The 12,703-nt window shown below is 38.7% G+C and overlaps 1 protein-coding gene across 1 annotated transcript in view; it reads left to right on the top strand.

Annotated features, from left to right (window-relative positions):
• LOC140284516 (uncharacterized) overlaps positions 1-12,703 on the top strand; it is a 102,542-nt gene that overhangs the window by 20,514 nt on the left and 69,325 nt on the right. The window contains exons 3-4 of the mRNA XM_072378383.1: positions 6,606-6,690; positions 11,483-12,146. The gene's annotated coding sequence lies outside the window, so the exon portion shown is untranslated. The remainder of the gene's footprint in view (positions 1-6,605; positions 6,691-11,482; positions 12,147-12,703) is intronic.

Raw genomic sequence — 12,703 nt, forward strand, 5'->3', positions numbered from 1 at the left:
GTTCGGCTTCTTTTAGTATGTTCGCAGTGGATACACTCCCTGGAGAATTTGATGATAAAAAGAAATTCTAAACTGTGACCTATAAGTAAAATAGGATGTGGAAAAAAAGGTCTTGCAAATAAGAGTTTGAGACATCTGGATACCTTCTACGTAAAAACACAAAAATATGTGTATACCTCTTTTTTCTTTTGCGCTTTGGATGACATTTAATTTGATGATACATCGTTTTAACACTGCAGATAAACCAGAGAGCATGTGTGGGACCTTAACTGATTCACTTCACTTAGTGGGTCATGGTAAACACATCTATGTCCCCACATCATACACACGTAAAACCTATGACACATTTATTTGTGATGCACTTCATGCCAGAGTTGACATAAAAGACATAAGAGAAACACATAACACAGATTTACATGAAAACAAACCCAGTAAAACAAATGCAGCACAGTTGGAAGGTTGTCTGCAGCATATATTTGGGTGTCTGAAAATAAGTCATTCAGTGAGACCTTCATATTTGAAGTAAATTTCTGTGTCACAGCTAAGAGAAGAATCATTTAGCAACCCCATCTGCATTCACTACATCCCAGAACTGGGAAGTCAAAACACTTTTTCTTTTCTTTCTTTAATTTAACAGCAGATTCTCATCAGCAGTTATACAGAGGCCATTTACCTTGAGAAAGAAAGTCAGTAATAATGCTCTATCAGTAGTTTGTTTAATGTTTTATATCTCCACTAAGAAGTCTAACCTCTGCTTGGTGGTCTTTAATTTCTTCCCAGTTGGAAGTTCTCTTCCAATTGCAGCATCAGCAAAGCTGGAACCAGCTATTACAAAAGCTAACCTACTGATTTTATTAGAGATGCGCTTACGTCTGAGACACAGCACAAAACTGCAATAACTGCCAGAGGTGAAAGGAATCACTACATGAACATACTGCATTTGGCAGCTGTAAGAAGTAACAATGCAGAAAAAATTGGTGTAAACTTTGGTGAAATGTAGGTCATATAAACAATGTCAGCTTCTGAAATCTTACACGAAGCACAGAGAAATGGAGCGACAGTGAAGCCTGGTGTTACAGTCCTCTGTGGGTTTGTTTTATGTGTTTGGTTAAGTTTTAGTCGTTCTGATTGACTTGTTTTTTGCGTGGTTACTTGGTTAAGTTCATCTCCTGCATTCTTGTTTTGTTTCTTTGTCTGTTCCTGGTGTTGTTTCAGTCAGTCTTGTGTTCTCTGCTCTTCCTGCACACCTGGATTCAGTTAGCCAACCACCACACCTGCCCTTTGCTTGTCACGGACTCCCTCTTATTAATGCTCGCTGCAAGTCCTTTCTACTTACTTGACTTTATAACGTGACATGTAAGGTTTATGGAACTGAGATGTAACAGAGAAATTACAACATGTTGTTGAAGAACTGGCTGTCCAGTTAGTTACTTCACTGCTCCTATTTCTGGTGCAGTGTTTTCCCAGCTTGGGCCTGTTCACGTGAATCATGACAGGATTGAGCCTAAAAGATGGATCAGCATCAACTGTTCATTGTTACACTGCAGAGGACGGAAATGTAAGTGTTATGAAATAAAACTGCCAGTCAAGTTTTTTTCTATCATGTTGGTGTGGGTGGTGGTTTGAGCCCTCAGGCGAGGTACTGTATGCTCTGTGGTATGCGCATGTGTGTCAGAAGTTATTGAGTGTCATTTATATCCACATTACATTGTGGGTCAAAGTTGCTGGACAGCTCTAAAGAAAAGGCAACCCCCCCCCCCACAAAAGTGAAAACCAGCTGGTATGAATGGAGCTGTGGTGTCAAAGCAAGTCGCAGACATTTCATTTGAAATTATGTCAGGTTCAGAAAAAAAGGCAGGAATGTCTCTTTAAATGTTGTTACAAATCTGAATTATGTTGAATCTTAAAGGACCATAAACAACTAAAACTTTGGTGACTTCTGTTTAACTGTCACAATTAGAAGATGTTGGAGCTCTTAAAGTTGGTAGTTCGGAGAAGTTTTATGAAGACTTCAGGGCTTTATACAGGAAAAAGTAAAGCATTTGTCATGAGATCTTGAAACGATCAGTGGTTAATGTAAGGACTTATGATCTGTGGCAGCAGGATGTTCCTTCTTAGTCTGTTCTATCTTTTTGGGCATGCCTTATAATACATGTACATGTTGCAAATATTCTTTTAATGATTTTAAAAAAGTGGTTTTCGTGATGATGCCCAGATTAGTGAGATGTGTGGCACTTAAGAGAAAAAACAATGCTGCAGAGGCTTTACAACAGCTTCAGATTTCTGACTGGTCCTCATTGAGAAGATGTTTTATTTGATGCATTTAGCCGGTAATTTCAGGGGGATTCACTCATTTTAAAGGACACATGGGTGTAAGTGTGAGAAATAGTAAAAGTGGAGGAGAATAAAAGAAAAAGTAAAACCAAAGAGTCACCCGATGCTGCTGATAATTTCTTTGATATAAATTTCAAGGAGCCTCTGTGAATACTAAAAAGTAATTTTTCACATTTCTTGAAGCTCATTTGAGTCTTAAATGTGCAGGTTCACTTCAGAGAACAGTTAAATGCTGGGTAAAATACTGTTTTATGAACCAAAGCCTGGATTCTTGAGGTCTAATAAATGCTCTTTCATCATGAATTGTCCCCTGTTTACATCCATGTTAACCTGCTGTTGGTGACTCACTGCTGCAGCTCCTACAGGGTGTACAAGCAGTATTATTAACTTAGCCAGGTATGTTGGGTAAATATATTGAAATCTCATTAGAAGTGCATCACTGACTCTCCATAAATGTCAGATTGTGAAATAACTTCACACAGAATGAATAATTTAACCTTTACTCGAACAGTTGTTCAGAGAATTCAGACTTTGATCAAATGTTGGCATTTAATTTTTTAAGTTCTTGGTAACTTTCTTACCAGAACTCGGTGTTGCTGAGGGAATACATTCTGTACTATACGTTATAATACCAAAAAAGCTTAAAGACTGAGTGCCATGTTACCATAGCAACCACTGACAAAACGGTTTAGCATGGTTAGTGCTGCTGTTGGATCCAACACATATTGGGAAGTTATTTGTTTATGGAGAGTATCTTCAATCATATGAAATCTGCTTTGATTTCACTCAGAGATTTGGATGATTTCCACATTAATGAAACGATGTTGGAGCTACGTGCACTTCATGGGTATAATGTTGGGTTTAAAAGCTTTGTGCTAGACATGAACAGCAGGGAGTTAATAACGGAATAATTTGCACAGCCAGCAAGCAATTTTCTGATTGCATTTTTTTTTTTTTTTGTTGCTGTCAGGATTCATATAACCTGTTCACTTAAGTTTCACTTTGGTGTAGTTTTTTTTCAGAAGAAGCATCACATAATGCATGTTCACGCTTAGTCTGGACTCAGAGAGAAGTCAGGCAGTACCTGTTATCTCTGGGATGAGGTTTCGGTTATTTTTGAGCATCACAAAGGAAAGCCCGACTTCACAGTTCACCCTTCAGGCTGAATAACGTTACACATGTAGCATTAATATGTGCACTCGTGCTTAAGTGCATGTGTGATTAAACAAAGGATAACTTGGGTCCCACTCATAAACTTTGGTGCTACGAAAATATTCCTAATCCTGAACATTGATAACAATCTCACCACACACAGACAGGAGCAGTTTAATATCTCTGGTGTATTTGTATGTGTGCGTTTTTTAAAGTATAAAGGCCTCATTGTGGTTGTAGTCTTACTTTGATTGTGAAGGAAAAACACAGAGAAGGATGGACAAAGATGAAGATGAATGTTTACAGTTTCCCAGTGATCATCAGTTAACAGTCACAGGCCATAGCAGATGATTTGTGACCCATAATTACCACCATAATGATGACTTTTGTTTTGTGGGGTTGTTTTTACTTTTTACTCCGGAATCCCTCACATTCGCTGGCAGATTTAAACTTAATGTAATATTCAATTTATAGTCTTCTTATCTCTGTTTTGAATCAATAATCTCAATTTATCACAGCTTGATAACAATTTACTATTATTCAAATGTAAACATTTTGTTTTCACTAGCTTCAGTGACTACTTACTAAATCCTGGGTTTTGTTGATATTTTTTATGGGGTAAGTTGTATTGTTTTCATTTGTGGATGTCACGAGCTGGCTGTACAGATTTTATTTTGAGAGAAATATGAGAATAATTTTGGGTATCTCAGCACTGTTACACTAAACCTAGAGACAAAGATTGCACACAGAAATACTAAATGTATAAATGCTATAAGCAGGAACCTGGTATTTTTCCCTTTGCAGGTGGTTATTGCCTTAAACAGGGAGATACACTATGTGTTTGTGTGGGAGAGGAAAGAATCAGAGTGGGAGCTGAAATGTGGGAGTTAAAGAGGACTTCAGTGGAGTGGTCAAACTGTGCAGCTGAATATGCTGCTGGCATTGATGATTCACACACACACGTTCAGAGCTAAGGTTGTACGAATCAGCCTGCTCAGATGGTGAGGACGCTGCTTCTCTCCTGGTTCTGTAGAGCTCCTCCAGTGCTTCCAATCTGCTCACAGACCAAAGCAGTTGCCAAGCTTTGTTTGCTGCTATTTTATTTGTATTTTTAATCAGCCAATTGATCAATGGTCCACCTCTACCTGTGACTCGTAGTATTTTTCTAAAAACAAAGGTTGTCATGAGTCAGGATGTGAGATGCTCTCAGTGCTGCTTTTCTGATCTTATACATGTAAACCAGTAGCAGGCAGATACCTGATGTACAGTATAAATTTACAACTTTCCAACAAGCTTTCCAATTTCTCAAATCCGGGAAGCCCTCCTTTCCTGCTTTCTGGACTGTTTTAACAAAATGGGAAATGGTGTATATATATATATATCTCATTCAGACACAAGACAAGATTCATGATCAACACATTTAAATCATAGTTTGATTTAAATTGTGCAGAATTCATGAAGCTCTTCAGTGTTTCAGTGGAAAAATATGTAGAAAACTAATTAAAAATACAAATTTTTCTTTTTTTTTATTGTGAATCATGACCCCTCAGATGTTTTGTTAGACTTCCCAAAGGCCCAATAACTTTGATGGTTGATGGCGACTCTTTAGAAGCTATCATATGAGGAAAGGACCGATGTCCACAGCGATTTTAGACTCTGACAAAGCTCAAGAGTGTGATCTTAGCCAGTTTTTTTTTTAAACAATAATTTTATTAAAAATGATAATTTCTCTTCTGTTTAAAACACTTAGAGCTAAAGTGCTTCCACCTCTGTCTCATGTCCTCATGTTGTAGTCATTCAGATCCAACGTTATTCCGTTCATGCAGACAAAAGCTTTAAATCCAAACTGATGCTGTTCTCGCAAACATATCCTCTCAGCATTATCAACACACCAAAAGGTCAAGTGAGATAACGAGAGTCATGGAATTGTGCTGCCTTTTTAGATTTAAGACCTCTCAATGGGTCATTGTTTCTGCTAATGTCATCGTCCTGTTGGGTCATTAAGTCTTTAAGGTTACCCTCAGTTATGGAAGGGGCTCTGACATTTTTCAAGCCACAGCGTTTATTGTTGAAATTAAATTAGAAGAATACTGTGAATGGTCCCCAAGCGCATTTGTTATTTTAAAGATGAGATCATAGACTTGTCTTTAATAATAAGATAATAATAATACATTTTATTTGTAGTGCCCTTTACATCGCAAGATCTCAAAGGGCTTTTTAATTTGAGATTGTAATGAAAACGTGTTCCTGTATTTGGTTGCATTTTATTTCACAAGGTTCAGTTATAGGTGAGCTGAGCCAGTGAGGAATAAATGGCTAAATTGATCCACCCACCCATCCTTCTGTCCATCCATTTTCTATACACGCTTAATCCAACTGCCATTGGGAAAGGCATATTTCAGCAGATTATCATATATATATATATATTTTTTTTTTGTTTGTTTGTTTGTTTAAAGCTAACATAATCATTGCATTTTGTTCACAACTGATCAAATGACTCGTGAAAGTGGTTGCCCATATTGATGAACCCACAGAACTTTTGCGTGACTGCAGTCACTTTGTCATGTATGACGCAGGATCCTGCTTCACTGTTTTACGCCCAGCAGCAGTGTTGTTTGGGTCTTATCAACTTTGTTTTCAGCAGCAACAATCAGCTACTTCCAGGGAAAAGTATCTAACAACCACACCTGGTGTTTCCTTGTGCAAACATGCCCGGAATGCTCTGACCAGGCCCGACTATGATATTAGAACCATCACTAAGAAAATTAACATGAAAAGCTGACTAAAATGTTTATATTCCATAGAACAAAAACAGGCCTGAAGTTAAAGCTGGAAAAACTTCTATGAGCAAAATAAATAAAACTCCTGCAGTCCACTGTCCTGTTAGACCAAATTTCTGCAATTGTCTTCTGTTACTTTCTCCTTTTGACACATTTGATTAATGAATAAGTAAAGCTTCATGTTTCACAGAATCATGACTTTAATCCCAAACTACCTGCTGTTCAGTGTATGAATAACTGTTATGTTATGGCCTTCCTTCTAGCATCTTTGTCTCCCCCTGTCTACACGAGAAGCTTCCCACCTTACATGATTTAATATGGAATCCTTTTACTTTTCAGACATTACCCCAAGACGTCGTTCACCATCGTGGCCGACACACCAGAGAATCTGAGACTGAGACAGCAGAGCGAGTTACAGAGCCAGGTAAACACACACATAAACACACACACACCAGGCATCAGGTGTCACCAGGGCAGCTGCTATCGCTGACCTGCTTTTGATGCTTTTGATGATGTCATTGCATCCTTCTGCGTGCACCTCTGTCCATCACAGATGATGTCAGTTTTCTTTTCTTTTGAATCCCAAGCAGGTTTGATGATTTCATTGTAGTTGTGATATTGGCACATTAACCATGCTTTGAAAGACAATATTACAAAAATACCAAAAAGTTAGAATGTTTGTAAAGGGATGAAATCAAAACACAACAGTGAAGACTAACTTTAAATATCCAGACAAAAATATCAGTTCCATTTGGAGCCATGAAATGATAATTCAATAATATGAGAATAAAACCTTATTTCCTGAATGTTTCTGGTTTTGTTTAATAGTTTAAAGCTTCACTGGAGCTCTTTTAATGCCCTGTTCTTCTACAATAGTTTTTAAGCAACTATTTAAAGATTTTGCTGTTTATCTCAGTGTGCCCAGTTCCACATGACTGTGTCAATAGCAAAAACTTACGCTTTGCTATTTTCTGAGTTAAAGTTGTGCTACATTTGCAGGGAAAAGAGCTAGACTCTCTTCACTGACTGCTGTACAGTTTTGTGTTCAGTCAGAGGTGCATCCTGCTAACAAAGGATGCCTGGGTGTTGAATTTGTAAGAAAGATATGCTACTTTACATCCAGGTCTCCTTGGATTAGTCACAGTTTACAGCTTCTGTCCCACTAATGTGGTATAACGCAGCTTTCTGCCTCATGTCACCTCGCTCATGGCACCACAGGGAGATGAAACAAATGTTCAGGTGCACCAGTAAAAGCTGCTCTGACAATTCTGACTCCTGAAGGCGAGATGAGTCACTGTGTTGATTTACTGACATACAAACTGATCCAAAGGAGACAAGTGAAAGAATAAACCAGCCACTCTTCTCTTGTGCCATATGTCGTCATCCTGTATGTGTGTTTTGTGTGTGTCAGCCCATCAGACTAATACACAAAAGGACAGATGTCCACTCAGCAGTCTGCAGAAGGGGACATGCTGTTTCTTCTCCGTGTTTGTGTCCTGCTCTATAAAGATCACCTATTTCCTGTTTGTCATTTCCAGACCACAGATATAATGTGTCTGTACACTGCTCCTGTACATGAACAGTTTTATATAAAGCAGATCTCTCAGCTTCGGCTCTAAGTTCAGTGTTTCTCATTATCTCCTGTTTTTGTTGGCTGCTAGATGATCCCTGTGAGCGCTCTCGTACTGGGTGACGTCCTGTAACTGTTACTGTTTTAGCTGATCTTTTTGTTGACATCTTGCTTGCTGAAGCTCGCACTCCATAAAGTCCCACTCAGTTAGCAGTCTTATTGGAAGTGCAGTCCACTGAGATGCACACTGGGTGCCACGTAAGTCTCTGTGGATTTTATTTTTTGGGTTGACTAGATTAATTTAAGCAGAAGCTGGTTCCAAAACCTTTTGAGGGTAACCTCTTCTATTGTGGTATGGAACATGAAAGAAATAACATGAAGGGAAACTCTTGTCTTTTGAATTTGCATCACAATAGATTTAGATTTTCTTAAAGATTATTTGCATTTTGTACATTTTTTCTCATACCGCCTCTTCTTCTTTAACTTTTCCGTTCCACGCCTTTGCCGTCCTTGGAGGTCACATTGATCTCGCTTTACATTAGCGCTGAAGCCTACAAGTTCCAGTAAAGAAAGCTGATTATTTTACATTAGACACAGTGGGAAGTTCCACAAATATTCAGCACCGACCTATTTGGGTAGTTGTACAGAGGAGTGGATGAGACACGATCATTAGACTTCATGATGTTTTCTGGTGTCTCACAGCCAAAGCAGCAGCTCACATGTAGATTAAGTGGGCAGGTAATCCATAAAACAAAGAAAATAAAAACAGAGAATAGCCTGTAACTTAAATAAACTTGACATTATGCAGTAAACAGACAGCTGAGATGAAGATGAGGATCTGTTGAGGAACAAAGGTTTTCAGGTTTGTGATACTTCTGACTTCAGGACTGAATCACCAGTGCAACGACTCCGGTTCACTGCACAAACTATCACCTTTTTAAAATTTTATTTATTTATTCTTTAAAACCTTTTATAGATGTAAGTGTGCAGCATCAGATACGTTCATTTGAGTGCATGCGTGTTGGTGCTTTAGCTCATTAGCTTGTCATCTTAGCTCAGCAGGGAACTGTGGACTGAATGGGAATTAATTCTGCTTTGTACCGAGAACAGGGACAATCACTGTGAGAGCAGAATAGCAGGACAGACACACCCGAAGTGTGTGAGTCATATTTCTGCAGTTTACAGTGTTATATAACTCTGTTCTGGTGCCTAATGGGCTGTTACTGATGACTGATGGACACCAGCGGGATGGCATTATGTCCAGATGAGCTGCAGTGTTTCCTCAGAAGGTCGAGCTGAAGTGCAGGCAGGAGCAGAGAATGACATGACCCCCTGTTGCTCCTTTACTTTTGTTGTTGTTTTCTATGGGTTGTAAATTGTCCAATCTGTTTGTTGGTTGGCTTGTAGCAGTAATTTGCAGATCTAGATAAAATATTAGCAATTGTGCGATACAATCGCTGACACTCTGTTTCTGAACAACAAAATAAGCCAAAACATCTTCAATTAATCCCTTTTTCTCTTCAGAGAGGTATATAAAAAAAAAGTTTCCCTGAGCAAAGGTGAGTAGAAAAAATACAGGAATATGAAAAATAAAGTATTCCCTCTGATAATTCTCCGGTTTTACGTATCTAGACAAAACAAGTAATCTGGTCCTTACCGGGTCTTAAAAACAACCGCAGATGAACAACAACACGGGACATTCTACACTCAGTCTTTATTTACTGAACAAAAACTGAGACACAACACAGAGGCAGATGAATGATGCAACAGCTTGCAGAACCACCTTTAGCAGCAGTAAGTTGAAGTAATGGTTTTCTGTATGAGGTTATCTTTCTCTCACATGGTTGTGAAGGAATTTTGGTCCACTTTTCTTTCCAGCGTTGCTTCAGTTCATTGAGGTTTGCAGCATTGGTTCATGCACAGCTCTCTTAAGGTCCCACCACAGCATTTCAGTCAGGTTGAGGTCTGGACTCTGACTGGACCATTGCAACACCTTGATTCTTTTCTTTTTCAGACATTCTGTTGTAGATTTGCTGCTGTGTTTGGGATCATTGTCCTGTTGATGAGCCAGTTTCAGCCAAGCTTTAGCTGTGGGACAGATGGCCTCACATTTGACTCTAGAATACTTTGGTATACAGAGGAGTTCATGGTGGACTCAATGACTGCAAGGTTCCCAGGTCCTGTGGCTGCAGAACAAGCCCAAACCATCAGCCCTCCACCACCGTGCTTGACAGTTGCTATGAGGTGTTTGTGCTGATATGCTGTGTTTGGTTTCCTCCAAACGTGCTGCTGTGCATTATGACCAAACATCTCCACTTTGGTCTGGTCTGTCCAAAGGACATTGTTCCAGAAGTCTTGTGGTTTGTTCAGATGCAGCTTTGCAAACCTAAGCTGTGCTGCCATGTTCTTTTTAGAGAGAAGAGGCTTTCTCCTGCAGCCCTTCTTTGTCTGATTGTGCTGTCTAACTGTACTTAGTTTCTCACACACTGCTTCTGTGTTCTGTCACAGTTTTGTAAAAAAAAATAATGACAGTGTAATATCTCATGTTTTGTTCATCTAAGAGTTTTTTTTTTTTAAAACCTAATTTTAGGACCTGGTAAGGACCAGATTTTTAAAATTTATCTTAAAAAACCTTATAAATAAAATGAGGTACAGTTTCTTATTCACATCCAATACCTCTGTCTGATTTAATCATCAGTTGTCTTTACAATGAGCAAATGCCCATTAATCAGTCAGGTTAACTTTATTATGAGGATAAGTGTAGCTTGAAATTTTCCAAAATGTCTCTGTGGCACAAGATGAGCTTTAAGAAGGCTTCGACTTTAAACCCAAAAATAGAAACGCTTTCTTTGTCAAATCCCATATATCACTATTCAAACTGTTGGAGGCACAATTACAGAATATTTAATGTTCTCACGTGGTGTGAAGTTGATTTTTGCTGCAGTCTATCTGAATGGTGAGTGGTGTAATTATCTCTACTGCGTGGGCATATTCAAAGGTAGAATCCACCCTCAGATATTTCATCTCATTAAACATCATGGTTTTGTTGCTCCTCTAAACGTCTAACTGAATGATCCAGTCGGTTCATAAACTATGTCATGACTGCAGCCTCTAACCTCTTTGTGTTGTAGCTGCAATGCATTCTGGTCTATTTGTCCCTCTTGTTGCTGAGGGAACTAAACTGTTTGACTTCTCTGATTGTTTGTAAGATGTTAAAAGAAAATGACCTCAGAGGGGAAAAAATATCATATGTGACTTCAGAGTTCATCCCTAGTGGATCATTTTAAAAGTGAAAATACACTTTGGCGGCTGTAGCTCAGGAGGAAGAGCAGTCGCCCACCAATCAAAAGGTCGGTGGTTCGATTCTGGCTTCCCCAGGATACATGTCGAAGCGTCCTTGGGCAAGACAGTGAACCCCATGTTGCTCCCCCAGTGTATCATTGGGGGTATGAATGTGTGTGAATGCTTAAAAAGCATGTAGTTATATCTTAAGACGTGCTGTATGAATGTGTGTGAGTGGGGTGAATGCGGCATGTAGTGAAGCGCTTTGAGTGGTCAGCTAGACTAGAAAAGCGCTATACAAGTACAAGTCCATTTACCATTTACCATTTACTTTATCCAAAGTATTTCTCTTTCCTTCTTACAGGTGAAGTATAAGAAGGATTTTGAGGAGAGTAAAGGCCGAGGGTTCAGCATCGTGTCCGACACTCCAGAGATGCAAAGACTCAGAAAGACTCAGCAGCAGATCAGCAACGTATGTTTCTTTATTTAAATGAGTGTATATGTGATGTGAAGTTTGAGGGTGCATTTGGTCAGTGAGCACAGTCTGCCTTTGTCACACAAACACACACACATACACAAAATGTCTTCATCATCATCATCGAGCACTCCACAACTGAAGACGCTGGCTCTTTGAAGAGGAGCTTCTTCTACAACTCTTAGTGTAAGTGAGTTTTCTTTCATTCATAAAACTAACATGGTGTTTCAATTACAGATGCAGTTACCATCAGATAAATGAGGTTTTGAGCTAAACTGTATATAGAGAAGTTTGTATCAATTGTTGAGTTTTACTTCTTACTAAAGAGTGAAATGTCATGTTTTTTCCCCCCTCGGAGATGAACAACGTAGAAAACCTTTTGTTACTCTAGTATAAAGTTAATCAGTGCAGATAGCAGGATGGTGATTAAGTATAATCACGTCATTTTAATGAAACATTTAATGACCTTATCGTTTGTGTTGTGTATGTGAAAGTGTGTGTTTATGTAACAGATGCTCTTCTTGTGTGTCCCGGTGACCCAGATGATGCTGCGGTACGGTAGAGTTTGATCCCTCTGTTGTCCTTTGTTTTTTGTTGTTGTCCATCTCACATTTTAAACACTTTTATCAGTTTTATGTGACCTGCACATGTACAAACATGTTCAACATGTTTAACCTCAAATCTCATGGTTATAGTTCACATAACTGAAGAAATAAATGAGCCAATAAAGCTCTACTAGTACTTTCTAAAATATATATTAACATGATTTAGAAACTGACAAGTAACTAACTTTTAATTGTCGTTTTTTAATTTTCACAAGTAGAAATTCCAATATCTTATTTGTCACTGAATGCACCATCAGGGTAGCACAGTAACAGCTGTCAGAAAAACAAATATCAGTAGGATATTGGTCTCATAAACGACTGTTCTAAATGTTAGGAGTGCAATCCATTGGGTCCCTCCATGCCCCAAATTGATCTGTTTGGACATAGGTGTAAATTAATGAGAAAAGAAAGGAACTGCCGTGTCTATTTGTTATTTTTGACCAACTCAAATCACAGACATTTCATTAAGACCTCAGGAAATTGTGTCAGCTTGTGAAAGCTCCTT

This window comes from Leuresthes tenuis, unplaced genomic scaffold (assembly GCF_036924035.1).
Source record: "Leuresthes tenuis unplaced genomic scaffold, fLeuTen1.0.hap1 SCAF_24, whole genome shotgun sequence".
In the NCBI taxonomy this organism is placed as follows: domain Eukaryota; kingdom Metazoa; phylum Chordata; class Actinopteri; order Atheriniformes; family Atherinopsidae; genus Leuresthes; species Leuresthes tenuis.